The sequence below is a fragment of the Misgurnus anguillicaudatus genome, chromosome 13, assembly GCF_027580225.2.
Source record: "Misgurnus anguillicaudatus chromosome 13, ASM2758022v2, whole genome shotgun sequence".
Lineage (NCBI taxonomy): Eukaryota > Metazoa > Chordata > Actinopteri > Cypriniformes > Cobitidae > Misgurnus > Misgurnus anguillicaudatus.
In genome coordinates, this window is record NC_073349.2 from 17,305,993 (window position 1) to 17,319,396 (window position 13,404).

Consider the following 13,404-nt stretch of genomic DNA (forward strand, 5'->3'; position numbering starts at 1 on the left):
CCGGTACCGCTTTTAGCATAGCTTAGCATAATCCATTGAATCTGATTAGACTGTTAGCATCGTGCTCAAAAATGACCAAAGAGTTTCAATATTTTTCCCATTTAATACTTGACTCTTCTGTAGTTAGATCGTGCAGGTGCAATGCTATTATGCAGTGCCCGAAAAATAGTCCACAGCTATTGAAAGTTACCAAGGGGACTATTTTCGGGCGCTGCGTAGTATCACTGCGCCTGCTGCAGCCATGTTACAGCTCAGAATTTGAGTCTGATACCACTCCATTGAGCTAAAATTATGAGGTGTGTCTCAACCGAAAAATGCCTCTCCACTGTGCCTGACCAATCAGAGCAACGGAGTGTGTGACGTATGTTGAAATGTCGTCTTTTGCAGCCTGATCGAACTGCTAGTAATTTCGCTACAATGATACTAACATCATTGTAATTATACTAAGTCTGAGTTAGTGAAGGTACATCAACACCTATTATGTTTACAACATTTCGTTTATATCACAACATTAAGTATTTACTAAGTCATACAGTAAGACTATCTCTTACCATTTGTACGTTAGGTGAACTTCATCCACGACGATAGCTACCCATTACGTTGGCTTGAAAAATATCGGAGCCTAGCATGTCCCTCCACTTATTCAGCAGTCACGATTCCGGGCTTCCGCTAATTATATCCATCTCGTCGTGCACGGCGAGTTGCATCGCCGTGATACCCATTTCAGTTGCTTCTTTAACTTTGTCCTCCATAAGTGCAACCAACTTTTGCCGAATCCCGTAGGAAGGACGGCGAAAACATAAACAAATGCCTTGATTGCGTTTCTCTGTTCCTCTTTTTAAATCAATGCTCTGTCGATATCTTTTAGAACAGACTCAATGTCAAATTCCACACATCTGAATTCTCCAGCCGCAGCCATTTCATTGTAAACAGATTGAACACACGCGCTCTTTGATGACGTGGTTGATTACGTTACTGTTGATCATCTGTCCATCATCGTATAAAGCCCGCCCTCACAATTTGATTCGTCGGCCAGTTTTGGGACGTGCATAGTAGCTCCTCAACGGAAAAACGCCAGACCGATCTTCCCGTTTTTTCAAAATGTGGTGGGCGGGGCTAAGATCGGCTGGCACCCAGGCTAAAGCTATGCTAAAAGTGCTAACGCCAGACCCAGAGATCAGCTGAATGGATTCCAAAACTGTAAAACTCAAATGTTTAACTCTAGGGGACCTGGAAAATTAGCATATGTAAAAAAAAAGGCATGTCCCTTTAAATTAGCCTATGCTGGGTTGTGTCAACCCATGATTGGATCAAATACGGACTTTTTTATGTTAATTTAATCCAAATGGTTAGGTTTGTCAATATTTTACCCATCCATGGGTTGAAACAGCCCAGTATACTGTTTAAAGTAGATCTCATGAATTTGGTTTTACAGTAGATGCAATAACTGCAGCAATCTATGGCATTTAGGTGTACAGTGCTAAATGTAATTTTAAAAAATTATAATTTGTGTTAACTTGTGTTTATTCCACTTAATGGTAGATCAGATGTTTATGGCTAAAATTGTACAATTGTGTGCATTTGTAAAGTGTACTGTATAATAGTAAGTGTTTAATAATATAATTCCGGTCAGTAGCTGGTTAACCGTGTAGAGTTTCCTGAGGTGTTAAAAGTTCAACATGAACTATGCTCTCGCTAGCCCATGACCTCTGCCTCCCCCATTCCTCTGCTCAAGGCTGTTGTGTGGATCGGCTGCCCTGTGAAATGCTTTAGTCCCCGGTCCCTCTAGATCGATATTCATCTGCCTACCATGAGCTATGCTTGACCTGTTAGTGACCTTACCGTGTGTTGAAGCTGGATCTGTTACACAGAATGAACAGAAGACAGTGAACCATCTTGCTTGGCTTGGTCTGTTTACAGGTCAGTGTAAAAATACATGTTAGAGTAAAAGTGTGGTGTTAGTATGATGACCATGGGTGCCCAGAGAGCACTGCATGTTACTGTGCAAAGCCAAATGGGATTGAGCAAACAGTTGGAAAAAAATCACAGTTGTTCTGGCAGTTCAGGGACGTTTGGCAGCACCAAATGCCAGTGATGGGGAAGAGAGAAGAAGAGAGATGAGGAGGGAGGGGTTAGGGGTGGATGTCGCTGGTGTGTTAATAACATAATCATGTACGTTTTTGAACAAGCGAGTCTTTTCTTCTTTGCATGTACAGTTCACCAGCAGTATACCAAAACCAGGTTAAAGTTTTATGCTGGTTCAAGATAGTTTGAGTCTAGCTATAGCCATAGAAAAATCGCTGGTTAACCAACTAGACAAGCGCCAAAGTAGGATGGACCTCGTTGCACCAGAATGGAAATCTAGGTGGTTAACCTTGAAGGCTTGGTGTGTTTCTGCTACTCAACTAGTAGAAGGTCATGTGTTAGATTACCAAAGAACACAATAAAGAGTAAAGGCTACTGCAGCTTAAGTGCACTGCTAGACATTTTGGTTTAATGTGTCTGCCAAATGCACAAATGAAAATGCTGCTAAATTAGTTAAGAAACCTACGGTACATATGGTACGCCGCTTTTGGACAACAGGACAGTATGATGAGATGATTTAGATTTCGCCTGTTCCCTGCTATAGGCTTATGGTGCGAGTTGCTGTCACCACTAATTGAAACCCTGTAGGTGCAGTAAGAATGCAGGGAGCCAACTGAGGGAAAAGAGGGCAAAAAAGACTGGGTGAGTGCCCCTGGGGTTTTGGTCCCTGCATGCTGACTTCCCATGGTCTAAATATCTGGCCTGGCGCTCCAGGGCTTCCCTGTGTCTTATCTGCTTATAATTGGGTGCTGTAGCTACACAGCACACTTATGAAATATAGATTTCTTCTATATCTGTGCAGAAAGTGCACGCGAAACCCTCCCGGAACTACTGAGGTTTATGTTAGAAACCCAGCATTTCTGCATTATGCACTTTGCTTCTGCTAAACAAAATAAAAAATTCAAACAGTATTGTGAAGCGGCGTCGATATGTAAAGCTGCACCATTAGCTGGTTGCTTATCCCCCACTGTGTCTCTCCACGGGCTCTTACAGACCAGAGTCGCCACTGGCTCTTTTTGAATTATGGCAATCTATTGTACTGGTTAAACAAACCAACCAGAACTAAACAAAGTTTGGTTTAAAAGGCTCCTGCAGGATATCAAGCTCTATATATGTAGTACTTGCATGGCTGAGGTCCAAAATTAACACTTGCCAAATGCAAGTAAAAATTGGCTGTGGTTAATAAATGAAAGTTTAGCTCTGGAGCAACAGTTACTTGGCAGGTGGTTGATAACTTTACACAGTCGAGGATCACATATTAATCATTTTCTTCAAATTTTTTCAATAATAGTAAAGTCATTAAAACTATAACACAGATATATGTATAGGAATTATGTTGCGACAAAAACATACAAAATATACTAAACCTTACTGGCTCATTGGAATTACACTTACATTTCCGCATAACCAGAAATGAGTTGCTCCTGATCGCTGCATCTTTTGGTTAAAGTGTCAATGATTTGATGCAGGTTTATTCAAGGTTACAAAGCGGACAATACTGAACATTATTGGTGTATATTCTTCAGTTCATGCTTGTGTGACTCGTCTGATGTCTGATGTTGTTACTGTCAGGATTGATCGTATTCAGCCAAGGTATGTCAACAACTTGTTGTTTACAGGAAGCATAGTGGTGACTTACACAATGGGCAATAAGGAATGATCAAAAAAACATCTGTATGTTTTATTCGGCTGTGCTTTATTAAGGGCACCTATTTCATTGCGAAACAACACTATTTTGTGTATTTGGTATAATACAATGTGTTTGTGTGGTTTAGGGTTAAAAAACACATTATTTCTCGCATAGCGTACATTTTTGTTGCCCTAGATGTCTCTGTCTTTCTGAAATGCACTGATTTTGTACATAGCTCATCGATTTGAAAAGCGATGTGTCCCTCATTGTTCAGCTAATGTGTACAATCTGACATCAGCTGGAAATGTGACGCTCCTACACTGAAAAATATTATTCATTGAATTTACTAAATTTTTTTAAGGTAAGTGGTTGCAATTAATTTATTTAAGCTACATTTAAACAAACGTTTTATATTTTATTTTACTTTACTAATCTTTTTTGTTTAAATGTAGCTTAAATAAATTGATTGCAACCACTTACCTTAAAAAAAATTAGTAAATTGAATGCATAATTTTTTCTGTGTATGGCGGTACCTGGATTAAAGTATTTTATGTTATGTAGAAATGTAGGCAGATGAGGTACGTATGGTGAGTGAGCCTTTTTACCAGCTTCTTGAAATGTCACCCTGAGATACTTTTTAAACAGTATTGAGTTTTGGGCTTTTATTGGTTGCTTTTCTTCATTGTTGGGTCCAAGTCATCCATTAAATTATGCAGGGTAATATATTGAAATAACAGTATTTTTGTTTCCAAACTAATTTGAGACATTTTGACAAATGGGTTTTTAAGGTTAAGGTTTTGAATCCTGGTCAGGGATAAGAAAGCAATGTATATAATTATCTCAGTGTTATGTAATGGGAATGGTGACCGTATCTCAGGTCCCATGAGTGCTGTAACAAAGACAAATACATTGTAGCTGGTGTTAATAACAAGTGTTTTCTTCTTTGCATGAACAGTTTACCAGCAATATGCCAAAACCAGGTTCAATTTTTATGCTGGTCTAAGATAGTTTGAGCTGGTTTGTTTTTAGTCTAGCTTATAGACCAGTATAGCCATTGTTTATTAGGAAAAATGTCCGGTTAACCAACTAGACAAGCTCCAAACTAGGATACACCTCGTTGCACCCGAATGGAAATCCAGGATGTTGCTTTGACTAAGGTGGTTAACCAGGAGAGGCTTGGTGTGTTTCTGCTGCTCAACTAGTTTTGGGCTTTTATTGGTTGCTTTTATTCATTGTTTGGTCCAACTCATCCATTAAATGATGCAAGTTGGTTTTTATTAAGATCAATGTACATTTTTCGACTGTCGACATATATATATATATTTTTTAATTAAAAATGCTAAATATCATTTTATGGGCGTAGTATTTATACCCCATTCACTGACCATTTGCAAGTGTAACATAAGGTTTTGAATCCTGAGAAAAGCGATTGTTTATAATTATCTCAGGTCCAATGAGTGCTGTAACAAAGACAAATACATAAGAATAAAAACGAATAAAATATATATATTTAATTGTTACACTTCAGAGTATCAAATACATTTTTTTGTTAAATTAGTTTTTTTCTTGGAATTTGTTTTTTCATTTTTTAGGCTTACACATTTTGCAAAGCTTTTACTTTATATCCCAGAATGATCATTTAAGTTGATAAAACCAAAAGCTAAAAATATTAATTATTTATTACAGTAAATGTGGCTCTGCACTTTGAGAGTAAGATGCCTTATTAGCATCTGACACGCACGGTGGGCGTAGCTTTCTCCGTTTCTCAATGGCTTACAATGAGATGATTGTGTCATACAGTGATGTATAGACCTTACAGTGGATAGTCTGAATACATTTTCTCAATTTCATTTTCTATGGACCACCAGGGCTTTGGTCAATATCAATTGCAATGCATGGCTCCGGGCAGACAAATTCATTTCAATTACAATTACCATCGTAGCGACGTTGATTTATAGCGTTGTTTTCTTTCCAGCGCCTTCCCACTCCCATTAATCACCGCTTGCCTGCCCGTATGATCCGCAGTTCATCTACCTGCCAAGCGGGATTGCTCCGCAGAGCATTCCTCCGCCTTACCCCCGCCAGCAGCTCCCGTGACCGTGGGGAATATTAGTGTCCTTAATTCACACTCTATCTTTCCGCGTTTACTCACAACAATGCAAACTTGCCGCTATGCTGTAGTTAATATCTCCTCCAGAGTGAAATGAGGAACCGAGTATGATGATGATATAGTGACGCTAAACCGTACAGCTGACAAATTTGGTCCTTTTTAGTTCATATCTGTTAACGCCACACACTGGCACACAAAATGGTTATGGAGCTACATTTATGGATGTGTTGGGACCAAATGCTACTGTACATACACAGAGACGCATTGGCTTTGTCGTGTACATGTTACTGTTTACTCACATATGTGTCCTTTCTTGACACCCACAAACACACACATTTCTTATTCCCAATTCAATAGCCATCCAATAAACAACTTCATTACATATTTATAAGGTTTGGCCATTTTCTTTGCCTCATAAATACTGTAGATATTGTTATTGTAGAGACACAAGACACAGAAAACAGGCTGCAACCCTCTCTTAATCCAACCATTTGGTTATAATCAGTCTGGTACAAACTGTACCTATTTTAGATTGTCTGGAAATGTTAAAGATGCCGTCTCTTTTTTTGTCAGCGCTTCCTCCTCTGTATTTCAGGGTGAGTCAGAGGCTCAGACGTTGTCTAAATATGTGAAAGGGTGCCATTCCAGGACGAGTGTAGCCGAGTTGGGCAGCCGCTGACAGTACTTTGTTTACGGAGTTTAGATTTGTCCCCACGGCTTGGCAGTTGCCGCCGGATCCTGCCGCGCTCTCCCGCTGTCATCCTGTCTCAAACGTCACGTGAAGAGTGGAAACTGCGGACACATTTGCCGGCGCCCTGACAGTTTCCAGAAATGGCTGTGATTCAGGCGTCCAATAAAACGAAATGCTGTGGTTCAGCCTGGACAGATTAAAAGTCTGTTTGGACAACATTTTGATTGTCCTGTTTTGGGTGTTGAGGGAAAAGGATTGGGTTCCAACCAACACTGGAAAGTAAACATTGAAAGAGTAACCGGAGTAATTTGTCACCGGACAGATTTACTTAAGATAAAGTTATGGAAATCCTTTACAGTGAATTCAAGCGTGTTAACGTTTGTCTATTCACGGACAGGAGATAAAGAGGCACGCTAAATTTATGGTTACAAAGACCTTGGATCATCTTCCAAAATGAAGTTAAATGGTAAATATTCAAAAGAATTTTTTCCTGGAACTATCGGGTAACTAACTCGCCAAACTGCCTCTTCTTTCCGATATATTGCTTCCTTGTCAACTTAAATCAACAAGATAGATTCCAGTGAACTTTGAGCAACGGACACCTGGTTTTTCTGACTCAGGCTAGGGATTTTGAAGAATGTACAGTTGGATCAGGTATAGCTCACCTGAACCAAGGCTTCAGAAGTTAAGATACGCCTGAATCTGAACTGAAACCTCCCTAAATATGAAAAGCTGTCAGCGGTCCTTTTCTATGTTTAAAAGAAACAAATTTCCCTATCCTTGTCAGCAGCCTTTTTAGACTGCTTAAACAGTGAAATGATCTATGAATCTATTTAATAACAGACCCATCATAGAGTTACTAGCTACACACATAAAGGGATAGTTCAGTTATTACCCCATGATTTACTCACTCTCAAGCCATCCTCTATGTCAGTGATTCTCAAACTGGGGGACCTGAGAGGGTGCCAGTGACTTTTTATAAAATACATTAATTTATTCTAATTTTTGTGTAATTAAACCTGAGAAAAATAAGGCTATTAACCAACACCACTACATTTTTTAATTGAAATGTTTTATGTCATACATTTTCTTTGGGGGGCTATGGAGGGATGCATCGTAAACAAGGGGGGCTGCACGGTGAAAAAACGGAGAACCACTGCTCTATGTATATGATTAATTGTAAACCAGAGTTTGTTTCCCAGAGAAATTCTGGATCACACTACGTTCTACACTGTAGAAAAAGAGAAGTGGACGCTCTGACATTGAATGCATTGTCTGGAATACTCTCAAGGGGAAGACTTCTATGGATTTCCGCCTTCCAATTGGTTGTCCTCCGAACCGCGTCATAGGTAGGGATGGGCATGAGTACTCGATTGCTCGAGTACTCGACTGTGGTATTGACGATCGATCACGGAAACGATGGTTGTGTGGGTTTATTTTAGAGCTGGGCATAGATTAATCTAGATTAATCTCATACAAAATAAAAGTAATTTTTTGCATAACATATGAGTTTGTGCTGTGTGTAATTATTATGTATATATAAATACCCACACATTCATGTTATGTATTTAAGAAACATTTACATGTGTATAAATATTTATTTATATTTTTATATATTCTAAATTATATATAAATAAAGAAACTATATTTAAATAAAACATTTCTTAAATGTATATATGTGTATGTGTGTGTGTTTAAATATACATAATATTTACACACAGCACAAATTCATATATTATGCAAAAATTTCTTTTATTTTGTATGAGATTAATCTATATTAATCTATGCCCAGCCCTAGTTTATTTATGTATTTTTTGTGGTTAAGGCAACATTTCGCGCTGGCACGTCACACAAACGGAGGAAGACGAGAAGTTGTGGTTTAAAAGTGCATATTTTTTATTTTTCTTGCCAAAAATGACAATCGTTTCGCTAGATAAGACCCTTATGCCTCGTTTGGGATCGTTTAGAGTCCTTTGAAACTGCTATTTCAAACTGCATTAAAACTGTTAAGTGTTGGGGTCCATTAAAGTCCATTAAAATGAGAAAACTCCTGGAATGTTTTCTTCAAAAAACATAATTTCTTCTCGACTGAACAAAGAAAGACATCAACATTTTGGATGACATGGTGGTGAGTAAATTATTTGGATTTTTTAAGAAAAAACTAATCCTTTAATGTTATAAAGTGCTTTGACTGGACGTGTTTTTAAGCGCGCTGTTGTGGTGCACATCCACAACGGGAGTTAAACTTTCTGTCCAGTACATAACTTCGTTTAAGTCTTGCATTTTGTGCAGATTGATGCACGTTGAATAATAAATTTATGTTGTATCAAGGCTTAATACTATGCAGAGTGCGTCATATAGAAAGGAAGCGCATCAGTTTGTGTTTATTAACCCTTTAGTTTCCCTTCATCACACTGATATTCCTGTTAGAGGTTTCTGTTAAAAACATTTAATTAATTAATAATCTAGCATGTGTTAACTTTTTTGTCATAGTTTCTTCAAAAGTAAGTTTTATTTGGGTGTTTTTAATAAAAATATTTTTATTTTCACAATGATGCGTACTGATGCCTTGTCCCTTTGATTGCCCCACCACCTGTTAATTGAGTGCTCGTTTTTCAGACCAGTGGATTAATGGAAATGAAAAAATTACATACATGCACATCCCATTCCCTTGTCATGGATCATTACCATAAAGACACGCCGGAGCTCGTGTCAGCTCTCGTTGAAAATGAATGACCTGCCACTTTGAAGCTGTCGCCGGTAGCGGTGTGAACGCACAGTAACAAAGTAGGTGGCAATAATGCACCTTAACGTTGGTACTTCCCGCCATTAATAGAAGAAGAAGAATATACTTAAAACACATGTGAATGCGCATCAATTGTTACTGGAGGCTAGATATTTTAGATACAGTTTTACATATTGTTATTTTCTTACATAATGGCACACCAGAAGGCCTTTATTAACCCTTTGGAACTGTGTGGATTAGGCTACTTCTGTGAAAGTTTGGGCTTTAAATCAGAAGCACAATTTACTACCTTTATAAAGCTTATACAGCCAGGACATTTTCTAATATAACTCTGATTGTGTTTGTCTGAAAAATATAATCATATACGCTAAGGACGGCTTCAGGGTGCGTAAATCATGGGGTCATTTTCATTTTTGGGTGAACTATCCCTTAATAGGGTTTCTTTGCAGCAATGCCATAGAAGTTAAAAGACCTAAACGATAAATTCTTACCTTTTCATAGTCTTTAGAACCCATTTTCACCTCAAATAACTTTTTGTGCAATCGAAATGATCTGTGGATGGTGAAGGTTTTAAAGCTAGGTACACATCAAGCTAATTTTTTTCGGTGTGTTCCTGCCTACCTCACATTCTGCTGCGCTACGTTATTGGCATTGTTTTGGTGTTCCTATTCTTATAGAACCACATAGGCCTTTATTTTTAAGAGTGTAAGAGCAAATAATCTTAAAAATACTTGATGGATCATCTCATGTGATGTCACCTCTTAAGTTTATGAATATTAGTGACAAGTGCATAATTTGAATCCAATCCCTTGGTCTTTGGGGTTAGGCAGAGCATTGGCATAATGGTCAGTGCTCGTGTTTTGACATTGAGTCATGGTGCTCATACAGGCCTTCCAAGTTTAAATCTGCTACACTTCTCAAACGCATTTATTTTGTGTCGTCTATATCTGTATGCTTTAAATTGGCAAAAAGACCTAAAGTCACTGGCAGTTGATGTGAAATGAAACGAGTGAAGGCTGGCGGGCAGTCGGCCAGTCTGTGAGAGCACTGTGCCCAGCTCACTCTTGGCTAGATTGGGGTTTCTCACCAATGCTGGTCAGATGAAAGGAGACGAGCTCTATCGATCAGGTTCTGGGGGATAGGATGGCCTGTGGTGAGATTGAGGCAGAACTGGAGGGGTTCTTGAGACAGATGGGGAAAGATGTGTGGGAGACATCAACCATCCACCTCCTCTTCACTCTCTGCGGCTGTAGTCTCCTTCCAGAGGGCTTCACAATGTGCAGTGTAGTGTTGCTGATGAGAACTGTCGGAGCAGAGCTTCAGCGGATGAAGGTCAGAGAAACGGCTGACCTTAGGGATCTGCCTACACACTCTGTGGGCACACATGTCCGCATCACACCAGGAAACACACACACATCTCCTCAACTTGGGGAAGATGTTGGCTTTCTATGTCTCAAAAATAGCAGTGAAATGGGTAATAATATCAAACTTCCGTTTTTGAGCTATTGTGCATCATACTGTTTTTGGAGAATTTGGTTTTTAAAGGACCTGTATATTTTATAACTTGCAGTTATTTGCACTATATGTACAGTAATATTATGACTTCATTATATTTAGGCTCCATTACAAACAATACAGATTTGTATGCTTAAAAAAGCACATTATTTTATAAATAATGAGCTTTCTTTAAAGCGGAAGTCCACCCTAAAACAACATTATGCTCCAACTGTATTTCTTCACATATATGTAGTTGATTGTGCTGCCATCAAATGTACCAACTCCATATAAAAAATGTAAGCTTTTAACTGTTACAGTAATATTTGCATTTTTCGACTACATAATTCTGAACGTTCTAAATGGGGGCGGGTCTTGAGGCGAGATGATTGACAGTAGATGATAATGTTCTTTGATTGAAAGCTGCACAGGATGAGCTAACATTAGCTTGCTCTGCTCGTGTTTATAATAACAACAACATGATAATAACTATCTATGTAGTATGTTTACCGTAGTTACACAAAACAAGCAACAACTAAGCCAAATGATGTTTTAGATATTTTGACTATTTTACATTACCTGAGTCCACAGAAAAACTGGGCTGAAAACAGTACTCGAAATCTTCCTGATGAAAGTGCTGGCTGCATATTCAAATTTTCGAGTAATCTGTTGGTGGTGTGTCAACTGAGGGTCGTGTTGATGTTAACAATAAAAACTCCCGGTGGCCTGAATTTGTTGTCCTGACATCCACATACTGCACAGGTTCTAGTCATCTTTTATCGAGGGTTTGGTGATTTCCCCTTCAGAGACGGTTAAAGCGGAGTTACTCTTTGGTTGGGTTCGTCTGCCGGCTAACTTCAAGTTGACTTGAGTTGATTGGAGAGCAGGTTGAGCAGTAAAATAATTTATTAGGCATGTTCAACTTCATGTGGTGCCGCAAGAATCGACAGCTGTATGACATCAAAGTACCGCGAGAGCGAGTCCCGAAATCATATGGAGGAGTTTGCTTTTAAATCGCTCTCGCGGAACCTTGACGTCATCCGGCTGTCGGTTCTTGCGGCGCCGCATGTAGTCGAACAAACCTGAAGGCTGCATCGGTCAGTGGTAAGTGGGTGGAGCTAATGACTCAGTTTCGCGCAGTGCATTCTGGTTAATTGCGTCCATTAAAGACCGTTACGACAATTCCGCTTCAACACATTATCAATAATTGAAATCGTGCAAATTAATTTTTTTCTCATGTAAAATGCGAAATTGACATAAATTACCCGTGATAACAGGCTAAAAAGTCTAGGGTGGACTTCCGCTTTAAGTCCCCCTGTGGTGAAAATCAAGTTTTCATTGTTGTTATATGTCTATGTGGTCTTTTGATTTTAGACAAACCATGTGCAAATTCATGAATCAACACCATTGTTGAGTATTTTCTCTATAAAATGAGTTCTCTAAAGACTCTTTAACGCGTTTGAAATCGCATCAATGTCACAAACATGTAAACAATAACAATATCACAGTTGAACAACATATTCGCATATTCATTGATTTACAAATACTAAGAGTTACATTTAAGCTGTTTTAAAGGGGAAATATCATAAAAATCTGACTTTTTCCATGTTTAAGTACTATAATTGGGTCCCCAGCAGAGGTGGACACTACTTGAGTATTTTAAGTAAATTTTCCAAGCATCTATGCTTTATCAGAGTGTTTGTCTGAGGGGGTGGGGGGTTATTACTTTACTTTACAAAAATATTTTCACTTCATTCTAAAGCATAGAATCATACTGTGTATTCCTTTTATATTGCATATTAAAATTGATTTAATACCTAATTACATAAAAATTGTGTACTTTTACTTTTCTTGAGGAAAAGTACAAAAGTACTTTTTACTTAAGTAAAAGTAAAAAAATACTAGATGTTTAATGTACTTAAATATTAAATAAAAACCAAAAAGTTTAAATTATGAAATGTAGTGGAGTAAAAATATGATAATATGGCACCCAGGCTATAATAAAATATGAATACTTAAGTATTTTTACTTTTTATATAAAAGTAAATTTCTAAGTAGTGTCCACCTCTGATTCCTAGTGGTTGTATCAACATGAAAACATAAAAAAGAAAAAACCTAGCAACTTTGTTTTGGTAACCCATTCTTTGCAAGCATGTGAAAAAAATAGGTCATTCAGATTTCGCTCTTCATGTGAAGTAGAAAGGGGATCTTATTATAATGATACTGCCCATTAATGTGCACTAGCCAACCATGGCACTGCTATTTAGTGCAGAGAGAGCGAGTAAGAGAGAAAATAATTGACAGCACAGTTGAGTTTCAATTTCAACAAACCACCATTATGTCAATCTGTGTTTGCATATCATCAGCTCATTTGCATTTTGAGGGACACACCCATATATAAAGTGTCAATTTTAACTATAATGTCTGGGGACACCGAATACTTACTTAAATAAGTCCCCTAAAATGTCCCCTTTAAAGCATGAAGAAATTACTGTCACAAGAGAAACGATGAGTTTAAAGGCGGGGTGCATGATCTCTGTAAGTCAATGTTGACATTTGAAATCACCTAAACAAACACGCTCCTACCCCAATAGAATCTGGACATTCTTTTGATAGACCCGCCCCACACATACGCAACCCAGGCAATG

The 13,404-nt window shown here is 38.3% G+C and overlaps 1 protein-coding gene across 2 annotated transcripts in view; it reads left to right on the plus strand.

Moving 5' to 3' along the window:
- Window positions 1-1,275: 1,275 nt before the first annotated feature.
- Window positions 1,276-13,404, plus strand: part of samd11 (sterile alpha motif domain containing 11) — an 87,123-nt gene continuing 74,994 nt past the window's right edge. Inside the window, exon 1 of one of the 2 annotated variants that reach the window (XM_055188727.2) lies at window positions 1,276-1,920. The gene's annotated coding sequence lies outside the window, so the exon portion shown is untranslated. The remainder of the gene's footprint in view (window positions 1,921-13,404) is intronic. The other variant, XM_055188726.2, reaches the window with a different exon arrangement.